Source organism: Nelumbo lutea, chromosome 4, assembly GCF_056320005.1.
Source record: "Nelumbo lutea isolate HS-2025 chromosome 4, American lotus-T2T, whole genome shotgun sequence".
NCBI classification, from domain to species: Eukaryota; Viridiplantae; Streptophyta; class Magnoliopsida; order Proteales; family Nelumbonaceae; genus Nelumbo; species Nelumbo lutea.
The window spans coordinates 30,554,635-30,570,979 of NC_142687.1; positions in this window are offsets into that span (position 1 = coordinate 30,554,635).

The window sequence follows — 16,345 nt, forward strand, 5'->3', positions numbered from 1 at the left end:
CTGATACATGTATTCTTATCTTATATTAATAGACCAGATATTGGCTTAATCCAACCCAATCCAATATAAATTTGTTATGAGGTCCAATCCAATCTAATAAATATTTTGGACCAGATTGAACCAACCCAATATGTCTTGTTGGTCCATATAAACAGTCCAAATTAAATTTAGACTCCAAACCAAAACCGATCCATTGACACCCTTAATAACAACCCACTTTGTAACTAAAGCATGTAAGGGCTCCCCTATTTTGACGACTCTTCTTGCATGTTCGGACAGATGCATGTGACCGTTCAAAATTTTAATATTTTTATAAAATTCGACGATAAAAACTTTATTATGAATACAGGTGGCAAGGGCTTTTGAAGTTGAAACTAGTTCCATGAATATATACAAGTTGAGGAGAAGAGTAGGTGATGCCTATTTCTACTCCCAAACTACTTTACCATGTGAAATATTTATTTATTGTTTGTTTGCCTCAACATTCATTCAAATCTTATATTATTAAATATGCATTTAGTGTTCAAATTCGAGTTTATTTAAACCGGAATCAAGAACATGAGCCATTCAATTGCGTTCATCTTGCTACAACTATTTAATAGAAACAATTGAGATTTCTGCCGATTAATGATGATACATTGCATATGTTTGAGATTGAGCAAGCGGTCCTCACTAATGATGCATATCAACTAAGAGTCTGCTTAATTTATAATTGGAATCAGAATGAAAATCGTCTATTCCCATAATTTGTTTGGTTCGTATAAGAATTAAAATGGGAATTGTAATCACCTGAAATGGGTTTTCATTCTAAGAAAGGAAGATGAAATGGACTTTTCCTCAAATGTAGAAATATCATTTCACCAAAAATGAAAATGGAATTCCCATCAGACTGTCTGATTCCAATTCAAGACCCCTATCTACGAGTTATAAATCTTTATTTACAGCTACAAATGGTTAGGAATGGCATCGGAAAATTGAGTGAGATGTCCGGGAAAATTGTCCTTTTCATTCTTGAACTCATTTAATTACCTCTGAATCTCTGATATCAAATCCGTTTCAACTTGTTCTTTTCTCTCAAATTTCCAAACATGTTTTATCCCATTCTCTACCCTTTACATGAGAAGAGTCAGGAAACTGTCAATCAATAAACGATGTTTAATATTGCCGTCTGTCAAAAAAACAAAAAAAAACAAAACTTCACAATCAGTAAATCGTTGAATAGTTTACGATAAATGCTAAAACATCCTCTCATCTCACCTTCAATTTCCAAAAGGATTCTAACCTACTTTGTTGACTAAAAACGGCAAAGATAAAATCACCACTCGCTTATTCTGCACGCAAGTTACTCTAAGCAAGTTGGCATTTCACATTACATTATTAGAGTTTTGTCGGAATTGTCCCCATATTGGGCTTGGTTTTAAATAAATGGAGCAAAATGTCCACTATGGTCAATGGACCGGATTCTAGTTCAATCCGATTTAATTTGACAATAATAATATAACCATTTATGTTAAGGCAGATATAAGTCCAATTTAGTCCAATCTGATCAGATCGAACCCCGTTTGGTTTGTGGGAATAGGGTCTGAAATCGGAATCAGAATGCGCCGATTCTAACTTTTGGTTTGGTGGAATCAGAATCTTATTCCCATTTCTTCTAGAATGGTATTCTCCCATTTGAGGGAATGGCCATTTCTTGCCTCTCTCTTGGAAATGAAATCCCATTTTTACTGATTCCAATTTTCATTTTATTCATCTCAAAACCAAGGTTCTAAATATCGATACAGGCTGATATGCTGGTATCAGTAGGGTGTATCGGCCTGTATCGGTGCTTTTTTATGTTTTATTTATTTTTTTTCAAAATCGATTCAGAGGGGTCGGTTTAAGTCTTGACTATCCTTTGAACCATGGCCTGACCCGATACACCCCCTGTAGGGGCATATCGGGAAGCCTCCGATATAGGCCGATATATAACGATATTTTAAACTTTAGTCAAAACTAAACAGACTATGGAAATAGATCATTCTAATTCCGATTACGAACCAAATGGACCCTTATCTTATTAATTGAAATTAGAAAGTTTTTCACATGCATAAATATATTTTCAGAGGCTAATAGGAATTTCAATGTCTGTCTTAATTTTTGGTATTAGATTCAAACACCCAAAAACCTTTTATATTTATAAAAGGTTAATTGCGAAGCTCTTTACAAGGAATGTTTAAGGATTAAAGTAATTTTAAAAAACCTGGAGGTTTAAAGAATTTCTGTCTCTTTCACAGACAAATCTTTGCTAACTATGGTTTGTAAAAAGAAACCAAGCCATGTAATGTAATGTAAGACAAGGTATGGCTCCACAACTTCCAAGGAGTATAAATGCTACAATCAGCATGCGACATCTGTCTTTAAATGCACTTCCGGCTGTATTATACATTTTGTATTTATAAAAATATAAAAAAAAATATATAATAATAATAATATAAAATACAAGGATTTGCACTGTATATTTATATTTGTACTCCATTCAAACTGAGCCTGATTCATTAAATCTGGATCCACTCGCAATGAAGTACATTCCAACAGGCTTCCAACCTGATCTGACATTGCACGTATCAAAGTCGTGGTTTTATGGTGAGGTGTGGGGTGTCAGATCATATTGGAAGCGCGTTGGAATGGGTGTATTGGAAGCATATCCCAACTCTAATTCGATTGTGCCTTTGTGTGCGCACCAAATGTGTACTAGATATGGACTCCCCTATGTTATGATTAGCCCATGACGTTCTCGAGTTCAAGTCCACAAAAAGAACTGTTTCAAAATATAATAGGATGGTTTGAATGCGGATTTACTGTAATCTATTTGGTTTGGGATGTGGTACATTTCTAATGAAATTCAACCATGTCCTATTTTATATGCCTTCTCATCTCATACGTGCAGATTATATTTAATTGTAAGGTTTAGCGCGTTAGTATCTAAATTCAATTTTTGATTTCTTAAAAAAATAAAGGTGAAAAAAAAAAGAAAATTTATTGTCCAATCGAATCAGGGGAGAGGTTAAACAAAAAATAGGAAAACTCAACCAAATGCTTGCTTGCCCAAACCCTAGATGTGCAAATGCTATTAATAACCAGAAACTGCTTTTGCAAGAAACTCAACCCAGGACTTGGGGCGGAAATCTTTTTGCCAAAAACAGTGTTTCTTCTTCACTAGCTTATTTTCTTCTTTGGGTGCCATTAACAATCGGAAATCATTTTGCAAGAAACTTAACCCAACAATAGGGGAGGAAATCTTTTTGCAAGAAAAGTGTTTTTTCTTCACTGGTTTGTTTTCTTCTTTGGGTGCTGATGAGGGGTAACTTGGCTCGACCTATCAACGCCTGGACATGTGGAAGTGACCTGTTGACTGGACGGCGACTAGGCATTCCCTGTCGCCTCAGCAAGCTAGGTCAACTTGGGTACCTCGAGCACCTCGGCCAGGATCGAGATCTGAGGAGCTTGTGATGGTTTGACTTGCCGAGGCGACACGTAGCCAACTTCTAGAAGCTAGCCAACTATCTTTGAGCTCTCTAGGATCACATCGCACATCTGTAAGCCTTATCCTTATCCTGCCCCAGATCAGACGGACTCGATGAGACTTATCAACTAACACGAAGTCCACCTCTTGGTGTGGAACGGATTCCTAGTAGCACAAACTGGGGATCTCAAAGGAGTTTCGTACGACCTACGACATCTCATTTATATAAGGGCATCACCTCCAACATCACAAGGTACGTGCGATTAATAGCTCACTAGATTACTTGCATTCAAGCTTTCAGTTCGCTCACTAAGAGTACTGACTTAATCATCGGAGCACCCATACCGGGTTCTTTGAGTGTTGCTTTCTTGCATTTTAACCGGCCAGCTGATCAGACTGGCATTCGAGCTGCCCTCCATCTAAGAACATCCAGATCACACACTATTAGGCACCATTAACAACCGGAAATCATTTTGCAAGAGACTTAACCTAGGAACAAGAGCGGAAATCTTTTTGCAAGAAACAATGTTTCTTCTGCACTGGTACGTTTTCTTCTTTGGGAGCCATTAACAAGAGATTTGCAAATTTCTCATTCGTTTGATTTCATCAATATTTTTACATGTGCTTATATAAAAACAACCACCCATTGTTTTTACAAAAATCTTGAACAACCACTGAAATGAAGAAACGCTCTTCACTATTTCTTAACAAAGGATTTCCCTTCTTCGATTGGTTTCTTGTAAAATGATTTTTAAATTGGTTGTTAGGGTTTTGAAAGGCTCAAGTTCCCTTTTTTCTTTTTTAGCCTCTTTCCTAATTCATCTGGACAGTCAAATTTCCTATTTTTTCACATTTTTCTTATGCACCATTTTCTTTGCTGATGTGTGGGTTGGAAGCATCGTTTTCCGAGAAAACTGTCTTTTTTTTTTGTTTGGAAATGTTGCTGCTAAGTAGGATGTGTCTTGGAGTAACAACAATGTTTTCTGTTTGGTAAATTGGTACCAATGCTTTAGAAACGTTTTCAGCACTGGTACCTATTATCAAATGCCATGTCATGTCCCTATCACTACCACATCACATCCCTACCATTGCCACCTCATGTCCCTGTTGGAAGCAACAAGTTGTAGCTCCATGAAATGCCAAATTCGATGTTGTTCCAATTCCAAGGTGTGGCTTGGAGCACCATTTTTTATGGAAAAATGGTTTCAAACAAACAGGCATTTCCTAAAACAATGGCATGTATAGTGGCCTGGAGCACCATTTTAAAGCACCATTTTTTATGGTGCTGATGTGTCGCTGTTTTCTGGAGCAATGGCATCAATGCCAAACGGACACTAGATATCAAAAATTGAATTTGAAGACCAATGCCTCAAGCCTTACCGTTAAACCCAGTATGCACATGTAAGATGGGAAGACATGTATAGTGGGACGTGATTGAATTTCATTAGAAGTATAACAAGTCCCACACCAAATAGTGTACAAGAAATCCGGGTTCAAATGATTTAGACTTTTAGATTCAAGCAAAAGAAATTTAAATCTAGTGCTTATATCCCGCTGTATTATTTAGTTTCTGGCAGGTTCCCATTACCTACTATGTTACATTTGCTGATTTGCACAATAAGTGCAGCAGCTCGATTTCCTACACCTCCTACACTAACTAATTACTTGTTTAACAGATGGTGCATTTTACTTGTGCACCCAGGCATATAGGCAAGATACAAGGTCTAGTTATCTGTCATAATGTGATTGGTTAATGTAGGAAGTGTAGGATTTGAAACCTGATTTCCTAGGCCAAGTGTTTTCTTTTAAGAGATTCAATTGGATTCCACAACAAGAAAGATAGGGTATGGAACCTCTAATCGAGCCTAGCTACCAAAACAAGCAAAGAGATGTTCAACTTGAACTTTGAAGTTCACTAAAAGCAGAAGATGAGATGAACTGTAGCTTTATTCATTATCTGATTCTACTTGTCTTTATGGGAAAATTCCTGATATCCTATACTTTGGCTCAAGTGACAATTTGGTTTTCGAACTTTAAAATGCGACAATCCAATATCTATCATTAACCAGTCCGTTAATCAGCCATTAAGTGACATTTAAAAAGTCAAAAATGCCCTTCGAATGCCATCTAATTCTCTTTAACAATCATCAAAACGTTGACAAAAAACTAAACAATCCTAAATCTTAGCTTCTTCTATTCAAAAAATAAATAAAGTTGGTGACTGTTTAGAAGAATCTAGAATTTGGGACTGTTCATTTTATTGTCAATGTTTGGATGGTTGATAAAGAGAATTAGATGGCATTCAAAGGGCATTTTTGACTTTTCAAATGTCACTTAATGGCTGATTAACGGACTGGTTAACGGTAGGTAATGGATTGTCACATTTTGAAAGTCGGGTACTTGATTGTCACATTTGAAAGTTTGGGTGCTGAATTGTCACATTTTAAAGTCCAAGGACCAAATTATCACTCGAGCCAAAATACAGGGCACTGATCGAGAATTTTCCCTATCTTTATTTCTATCATCTATATCGTGCAGTTGGGGGGATTGGTCAATGTAGGTGAGGCATTGAGGAAGAGGTTCAAAGTATTGGCATCAAGTGTATGGTATTGCATCTTGAAATCATCGAAGGACCTAATACTAAGAGTTGAATTTTTTTATTTGTTTTAAGGTAAATTTCTTAAACTACCCTTATGGTTTAGCCAATTGACTAAGTGTACCCTTACTGTTTGAAAATTGACTAACACTACCCCTACTTTTTCTAACAATTGACTAATACTTTCGTTATCGTTAGCATCCGTTAATAGAAAGATGAAAAAGACTATTTTACCCTTTATTTTTCTTCAAATTTTCAAAATAAAACAGAGAGAAGGGGAAAATTTGCCCCTCCAATATGAAGAACTCCCCTTCTCCCTCGACAGAAAAATTTGCCCATTTGAAATGCCTCACCAGGCGCAACTAGATGCTTCCAAGGTGATTGACGGGCGTGACCAAGCGGAGCAAATGCCTCGACGATGGTGTCTCCTTTTCCAATTAGAACAAAACAAAGAGGAAGGAAGTGAACTAAAAAGATTCGGAAGGTGATGAGCACGATGAGGTGCTTGGTGGGTATTGAGATGTTGGCACGATAAGAGACGCTTGCCTGATGTTGCTGGTCCTGCTCTTGAAGAATTTGAGCCTCTTCTTCTTGGAGGCTGGACTGCAAAGAAGAGGAAGGCATGCCCTTAAATTAAAAGAAAACTGAAGGAGCTCCAATTTGTCCCGCTTATTCACTATCAACAGTTGCTCTATCTATGTCATGCCCAAACTCAGATGGCAGAATTCTCTTAACAGTTCCGAGGAGCTAATGGCGTTGCTGAGGGTGAGCTGACCTAAGATGCTATCCCCTCCTACGGCTGGTATCGCCACATCAATTTTGTGATCTTTTAATATCTTCTCCATTAAATCACAATCATCCATGGTACCATGTAGGATGATGGCTACTTTGTCTCGGAAGGCTCCGATGAGTTTGGCCTTGGAAGGACTGATTGAACCGGGACGGATAAGAATATAAGTGGTTCTGCCAGTGGTCCCTTTCTTGACTTTAGCCTGCGTCTCACGAAGAGCAACTGCTTTTTCTTCCATCTCCTTCAACCATTTCTTCATCTCGTCCAATTCTTGCAACCCTGGAAAAAAAAATCAAGACTTATGTGTTATTGCCGCCCAGAAGTTCTTCCATACTATTCTCCCTTTGAAATGCCTCACTAGGCACACCAAGCTCGCTAACCACAACCGCCTCCATGCATAAGAACAATCTGAATCGACAATGATCGGTTTTGGTGAATGATGATTTCTGAGAGAAAACCAGAGTTGAGAGTACAGAAATTATGCTTATAGATTGACAAGTCGTTGCCTAAACATCCATATCTAGCTTTGGATGCCGGTGCTGGTGCCAGAGATGTCAGCGTCAGTGCTTCAAAGCCGGTGCTAGAGGGGACAATGAGATATTCCGTTGGAACCAGTGCTGGTGCTAGTGCCGATGTTGGAAGTTATAATAAGGGTAAATTGGGTATATTTGGAAGTTAGAATAGTCACGTGATACACATTTGAATGGTTTATGATGGAACATTAATGGTAAGGGAAGTATTAGTTAAATGCTAGAAACAGTAAGGGTAGCGTTAATTAATTTTTAAACAGTAAGAATACACTTAGTCAATTAACTAAACCATAACGGTAGTTTAAGAAATTTACCCTTTGTTTTATATGATACTTTATGACCTTTGTCAACTGATGACAAGAGATTAGAAGAAACAATATATATACAAGGATTTTTCATATCAACATTCAAGAGTATCCATACTTTGAACATCCATAAATTCAGTTCTATCCTTTTTTATGGCAAAAGCTAAAACACAGAGAGGTTCTTCCCTTAAGCTCAATTTGTTTGCAGTGTGGATTTCATTTGCACTAGTGTAAAATGAAGGGAAATGTCAATAGGTAGTGAAATGATGTATTTTCATTGAGATAAAAAGCAATATGGCATAGTTACTGATTACCACTTTATAGAAGTCGATGGTGGCTGGTAAGATCCTCATTGATAATATAGGAGTGACGTGCCAATAATCCAACTTGATATGACAATCCTATTTCGTGAAACATGCATTGAGCTGGTAAGATCCTCATTTCTTGCTTTTGTTGTTCATTTTTTATTTCAAAGGGCGGTGGTGGCCAGCCCACAACAGCCCCACCATCGCCAATGATCATTATCAGCTGGAACTGCCGTGGGGCTGTGCATCCCAAGGCAATTCAGGGTTTACAGGAAGTTTTAATATGGACTTCATTTTCTAAAACAAAAATCCTTAATGACAAAATAAGTAAACTAGCCAATGATCTTCAATATTCTAATCCATATTCTAATTCTTATCTGATCCGTACTGAAGAAAGACTCCCAAGGCAATTAGCTGTTCTTCAGAAACCAGGAATCCAAATTTCAATCTTTTTGATCAATCTGAGGTATGTCTTCTTAAAAATCAACTCCCAATCTTCCCCTTTGCTTGGCCCCCCAATTAGGAGCCAGAGAAACAGATTCTAGCTCACTTTACAAAATTTGTTAGAAACTATGGACCTTCCTTTTGTTGATTTCGGCTTCAGTCCGGGCATGCTATATATAGGCACCATTTGCGCAGCAGGACCACGTGCCACGCGTCCTTTGCCTCGTGCGACTGCTTAAAGTGTGTGGGTTAGAGTAAACATTGTTGCCCATCAAGGCATCAATGCCATTAGACTCTATTCAAACTCCATATGAAAACCTGTAATATTTCGTTTCCCGCTCCTCTCTGACAAACTGATTCCTCTCTCTCTTTCTCCCTCTCAAACTAGCGGTGACCAACAACCATCACCGGCGACCGGAGGAAAGAGCCTGGCCTAAACCGAGATGTCCATGTCTCTGTAACGATCAAGAAATATGTCTACAGTATCCTTAAATGCCTTGAGTTGTGATCGAGTAACAACGTCGTTATATCTTGAAACATAATTCCTGAACCACAAAGCCAAACTAAAAAAGATCAGAAAAACAGAGAGAGAGAGAAAAAACACTCAAAACATAGTTGTTCACTTAAAGCTCAATGAAGTAATAATAGACCAAGGAAATACAACAAAAGCCAGCTAAAGACCGGGTTTGGGGGAGTGAGGCACGACTCGAATTGCTTCAGAGATAGCCTACAGCCTTGGTTCTCCCAGCTGAAGCCAGCGACGATTGACATCTCTGTTGTCACTGATATTAGTCTTGCTCTTACTCACTGTGGGTTCTATGTAAAATTTGATTTTTCTTTTTCTTTTTCAAAGTCTTATTGTGGACTACTGGATTGGTTCAAAATTGGTATATTGGATTTGGTGCGTCTACTGCTTTTTCCTTGATAGAAAAATGTATTAAACCAGGAGCTTATGAGAACTGGGATTGCATGTTTGTTTCTTTGCCCTATTTCGCCTTTTTCTTCCTCTCGATTTGCTAAATTTAATCCACTCCAGTAATGTATAAATTATCTCAAGATATTTTTCTTCTCACTTTGGTTCTATCTGATTTGCTTTTTCCATTTGCATGCTTGCCTTTTTTACCAGACAAAAGTTTTTTTTTCTTCTTTAATTTTCTTCCTTTTGTTTGAAAGCTGGATCAAATGGAAACATCTGCAACCTTGTCTGGTTTTATTTTTATTATTCTAACGAAGAAAGACCTTGAGTTGAAGTTTTGATCCACGAATGACCTCTGGACTTCGAGCTCTTCAGCCTGAGGAGCATTAAAATTCTTCTTCTATTAATAGTGTTAATGTTGTGTAATGTGTATGGCCTTAATTGTTTCTGACTTGATTGTTCCGATATTAACCACTGAGCTCGAATCAACTGCGCCCATCATCACAGTAAATCCTTGCGACCATCCATATCCATTGAAACAAGGACACGCTCAGTAGGGATCCAAACCCAAACCAGATGACTCGAAATGATGCTGTTCATGGAGTCCGGCTTCTATTAGGCCAAGCTCTTTCCTTCAGTCACCGGTGATGGTTGTTGGTCACCGTTGGTTTGAGAGGGAGAAAGAGAGAGAGGAATCAGTTTGGCGAGAGAGGAGGGGGAAACAAAATATTACAGGTTTTCGTATCGAGTTTCAATAGAGTCTAACGGAGTTGATGCCTTGATGGGCAATGACATTTACTCTAACCCACACACTTTAATGAAGCTACTACAATTCAAACCTCAGATCCTTCAACTTCTAATCCTTATCTTCTATCTTCTAGACAATATAGAGATTTGATTTTATAATTAAATCTTTTAGAGATTAATATTTAGGGAGATAATGTATCTTGGACAAACAAGAGAATAAAAGATCACATCCAAAGGATTCTTGATAGTGTAGTAACTTCCCCGGATTGGATACAAGAACACCCCCATGCCTCTTTGGGCCTAGGAGCAAAATGGGGTTCTGACCATCAAAGAACCGAAAATTCCAAATCTCCCAAAACCATTCCGATTCTATGAAATATGGTTACCAGATTCTTCCAGTAAAGAAGTCATTTAGGATAGGTGGAGCTTACAGATTAGTGGGCATGCAGCCTATCGAGTAACCATTCGCATGGATAGAATTAAAACATTTTTAGTGCATTGGAGAAAATCTTCTTATGTGAAACCAAAAGATAAACCTTGTGTGCTGGAGAAGACAATAATAGAATTGGAACAATCTCCAACTATGGACCCCAATCAGCTTACTCAATTGTATAAGGAGTATGAAGATATATCAACTCAACTTGAAAGCTTTTGGAGACAAAAATCCCATCAAATTTGGTTACATTTAGGAGACAAAAAAACAAAGTTCTTTCACAAAAGTGCCATTTTTCAACAAAAAAGAAATCATATTAAGGGAGTTAAGGATGAACAAAATAATTGGGTTGACTCTCATAAGGATATTTTTCAGGTTTTTGTCAATTATTTTTCACATCTTTACTTGTCCCAATAAACTTAGAAGAGCATTCTCATTTGATAACTCCCATCATTACTAGAGAAAAAAATATCCATTTAATGGCACTTCCGTCAACAGAAGAAGTCAAAATAACTTTATTTAGTATTGACAGTTTAAAATCCCTTGGCCTAGATGGAATGCCATCTTTAGTCTTTAAGGAATGTTGGGATATGATGGGTCAAGAAATAGTCCAGCTAGTACATGAATTATTTATAAATAAAAAATGCTTAGGAGGTTCAATTACACGTTTATCTGTTGATTCCTAAAAAAGTAGATTGTACTAAAGTTCAAGGCTATAGACATATCAGTTTATATAATGTCAGGTACAAAGTCATAGCAAAACTTATAGCCTCTAGACTTCATACAGTTCTAAACAAATGTATTAATCCCACTCAAGCAGCTTTTGTGCCTGGGTGTCAGATGACGGATAATTCTATCATCATCGATGAAATGTTCCATTTCCTCAAACATAAGTCCCGAGGTACAGGCTATGTGGCCTTAAAGTTAGATATGTCTGAAGCCTATGATCGACTAGAATGAACTTTCTTACTACAAGTCTTATATCTTCTTGGCTTCTCACCAGATTTCTGTCACGTTTTAAAAGAATTTATCTCAATAGTTTCCTTTCAATCTTAATCAGTGGAACTTTTGAAGGATACTTTTATCCTACAAGAGGTCTATGGCAAGGAGACCCCTTTTCGCCATATCTTTTCATCCTTGCTATGGAAGGTCTTTCCTGTCATATCACTCATGCTGAACAAGAAGGTCAATTAAAAGGCATTCAAATTTCCTCTACTACCCCTTCCATATCTCATTTATCCTTTGCAGATGATACTATCCCATAGGGAAGAACTTGAAAATCTAAAATAATCCTTACTATGTTTCAGGAGGCTTCGGGGCAATTAATCAATTTTGAGAAATTTGGCTTCTACTATAGCAAAAATATTCATCATCACCATCAAAGAATGTTTCGTAGGTAGTTGCATATGAGTCCCATTAATGCTAAATCTCAATACTTAGGATTTCCTATATTCTGGTCAAGAAACACATGCCAATTTGAACTATGTGCTAGATAATTTGAAATCCAAGCTAAATAAATGGAAGGCTTCAGCTATCAGCCAAGCATGTAAGAAAGTCATAGTCCAGTCAGTGCTTCAAACTGTTCCTATTCATTCTATGAGTCTCATTGAATACCCCCAGAAAACGATTAGTAGTATGAAAAAAATTATAAGGGACTTTTAGTGGGGTTGTTCTGATTCCAAGAATCATTCTTACCAATGGTGTTCTTGGAATAAACTGACCCTCTCCAAAAATGCTAGAGGGTTAGGACATAAAAATATGAGACTAGTGAATTTAGCTTTGCTAAAAAAGATAGGTTGGTGTTATCTTAATGAACAACACAAATTATGGGCCCAAATTTGGCATTTTAAATACACCAAACATCACTCACTTTTTCCTTATTCAATCTCTAATATAGGATCCCTTTATTGGAAGTCAATAGGACCTAGAATAAGAGGTCTAGCATCTGAATGTGGTTACTTAATCAAGGAAGATGATAATATTCCTCTTGATAAAGCTCCTTGGATTCAATCTAATCACAACTTCTTTTGGATTGCAATACCTATTGCTCCAGATCTTAGAAATTTGAACCTTTCACATCTTCTCTCTTCAGGTTTCCAATTTGGATGCTTTAAGAATTCAGAGAACTCCAATCTTCCCCTCGGAAAATGAAACTAATTGGATCTGGACTAAACATGAATTTTAGGTAAATTCTCCACTAAAGAAGAATATAAAAATATGCAAAGTCAGTTCAATACACCTCTTTCACCCGATTTATGTTCCTGTCTAAAATGGGTTTGGAAACTTAAAATCCCTCCTCAATATCAATTATGTCTTGGGAGATTGGTAAATAACTCCATTCTAGTCAAGGAGTTTCTTCTTTTGGATCAACAGAACAGAACCTGTGTTTTATGCAATAGAGAAACTGAAACTGTGTCTTAACACAAAAAACAAATAGAACAGAGTAGTAAACTGTTTATTACACAGTGAGAAATTTATAACAGATTAGGAGGTAATAAACTCAAGACAACTCACCGATTAACTTGAGATTACAGACTCTTATTTATAATTAAATAGCTGAACTGACTTGCTAACTTTTCTCAACTAACTAAGATTGAGATAACTTATGACTCCTAATTTTACTCAACTGACTTGCTGACATTTCTCAACTAACTAAGACTGAGATAACTTATGACTCCTAATTTTACTCAACTGACTTGCTGACATTTCTCAACTAACTAAGACTGAGATAACTTATGACTCCTAATTTTACTCAACTGACAAAGACCAGATCAACTACTAACAGCAAGAAAAAATAGAACCTTGACTAATTCAAATGCAAGGAGGGGATGCACTAACTTGTAACACTCCCCCTTAGTGCATTCCCTCAATCAACAAGACCAAATTTTCTTCAAAATTCTTCAAACTTAACTCTAAATAGAGCCTTTGTAAATCCATCTGCAACCTGCTAAGTTGTGCATATGGCAAGCAACTCAATTTCTTGATTCAACACCTTGTCTCAAATAAAATGATAGTGAACAACAATATGCTTCATGCGAGCATGAAACACCGGGTTTTCAGCAAGTCTGATGGCACTTTCATTATCACAAAAAATGGGAATTGGAAACTTTGAAGCTTCATTAACATCTTGAAGAAGTCTTGTAAGCCAGATACACTCCTGAGAAGCTAAAGTGGCTGCAACATATTCAGCCTTTGTGCTTGATAACGTCACTATAGCTTGCTTCTTACTGCACCATGATATAACTGCTGAACTAATATTAAAACAGTAGCCTGTGGTGGAGCGTCTATCATTTACATTTCCAGCCCAATCAGCATCGACATAACCTTGCAGAGAAAAAATCCCTTTGTGTTGATAAAGTAAGCCATAATTCAAGGTTCCTTTCACATACCTCAATATGCGTTTTGCAGCAGACATATGATCAACACAAGGTCGCTCCGTGAACTGAGAAATTATGCCCACTGAAAAAGTAATATCTAGGCGAATAATTGTCAAATACAGTAAACTCCCCACCATTCTACGATATTCTGTTACATCATGCAAAAACTCTCCTTCATCTTTCTGTAACTTGAGACCCGGATCCATGGGAGTAGTTGTAGAGTTTGATTTCTCCATACCGAACTGTTTTAGAATCTTTGCAGCATATCCTTTTTGTGAAAGGAAGTAACCATCTGATCGTTCTAATTCTAAACCAAAAAAAATGAGCTTCACCCAAGCTTTTTATTTCAAAACGAACAGATAAATCTTCTTGAAGGCGCATGATTTCAACTGTATCACCTCCTATAACTATCATATCGTCCACATAAAGAAGAATCATAATGGACAGAGATGCCTTCACCATAACAAAGAGACTAGGATCTGAATTTGAAGGATAAAAACCACATAATTTAAAATACTCAGCAATCTTTCCGTACCAGGCTCGAGGTGCTTGCTTGAGGCCATAAAGCGCCTTTTTAAGTCGACATACATGTTCGGGAAACTTCTCTGACACGAACCCCTATGGTTGTTCCATGTAAATATCACGATCTAATTCACCATAGAGGAAGGCGTTCTCCACATCAAATTGCCAAAGAGTCCAACCTTTGCTTGCAGCCAAGGAAATAATAGTGCGAACCGTAACCATTTTTGCAACATGATTGAAAGTGTCATCGTAATCCAAACCATACTGTTGAGAAAAGCCATGAACAACTAAGCGAGTTTTGGGTCTTGCAATGCTTCCATCTGCTGCCTTCTTTAACTTAAAGACCCATTTACATGTAATGACATCAACATCATTTGGTTTGGGAACCAAATTCCAAGTAGAATTCTTCATCAAGGCTGCAATTTCATCCCTCATTGCATTTTCCCACTCAGGCTTCCCTTGAGCTTCAAGATAAGATGTGGGTTCATTTTCAAGTGTGTCTTCCATCATAAAATATGCAAGGGTAGTACCTTGATTTGGCTAGACTTCATAATCATTTAAATGAGTGGGCAACCTTCGTTGCCTTGATGTTCTTATTGGTGTAACTTCACCTTGTGGTGGATCATTTTGAGAGATGGACTCCAGACTCCCCCTTTCACTAGAACCAACTTCAGTAGGAGGTGATTCAAGATTAGAGTCAGTGAGAGGCACAAATTCAGAATTTTCTCTCTGAGCAGAGCTTGGATAAAAAATTGAGACTTCATAAAAAATAACATCACAAGAAGTAATGATCTTCTTAGAGACAGGATATATACACCTCCATCCCTTCTTGTGAGCATCATAACCAACAAACAAACACTTTCTTTCTTGGGGGTCAAGCTTAGCTCGGCTATGTTTAGGTACATGAACATTGCAAAGAGAGCAAAAAATTCTAAAGTAACTCACATCAGGCTTGGTATTGAACAACAACTCAAAAGGAGATTTTGATGTACCTAGCCATGGAGTCAACCGATTGATCACATGACAAGAACATTGCATAGCTTCTACCCATAGCTCTCGAGGGAGGTTTTTATCATGCAGCCAAGATAAGGTGACTACCGTGAGATGTGCCAACTTCTGCTCAGCAGCCCCATTCTGTTGTGGGGTATTTGGACATGTAAATTGACGTTTGATGCCATGCTCTTCACAAAATCTTAAAAATTCATGAGATAGAAATTCTCCCCCATTATCCGTTCACAGACACTTTATGACTGAAATGAACTCTTTTTCCACCATCTTCTTAAATCGCGTGAAGTGGGTGGGAACTTCACTCTTGTTTTCCAAAAAATATACCCAGCTGTACTGAGAGAAATCATCCACAACAACCATCATATAGCGAATGCCACTATAACTTGGAGTGCTTGTTGGTCCCATGAAATTAGAATGAATAAGCTAAAACATTGAAGATGCACGATTCATGGATTTCTGGAATGGAAGACGGTGGGATTTTCCATATCGACAACCAGCACATACTCCGCCTGAACGTTCTGAATTGAAAAGAGGAACACCCTTGAGCAATCTATTTGTTGATATTTGCTGCAACAATTGATAACCAATATGCCCAAGTCGAGCATGCCAAAGAGAGACACTAGTATTTTGACTTGTCCTATCAACATAAGCTTCACTAGCGGATAGCACGTACAAAGAATTTTTCTTTCTCCCAATGAACAAAACATCAACATCAATACACCTTAAATTCTTAAGGATCCATACCTTATCTGGACCGAACAAAACAAACTCTCTGGAGTTAGTGATGAAGTAAGATTCTTCTTCAAGCCTGGTACTTGATACACATCTTCAAGAGTAAGACCTTCACCTTTCAAAATTTCAGCTTTA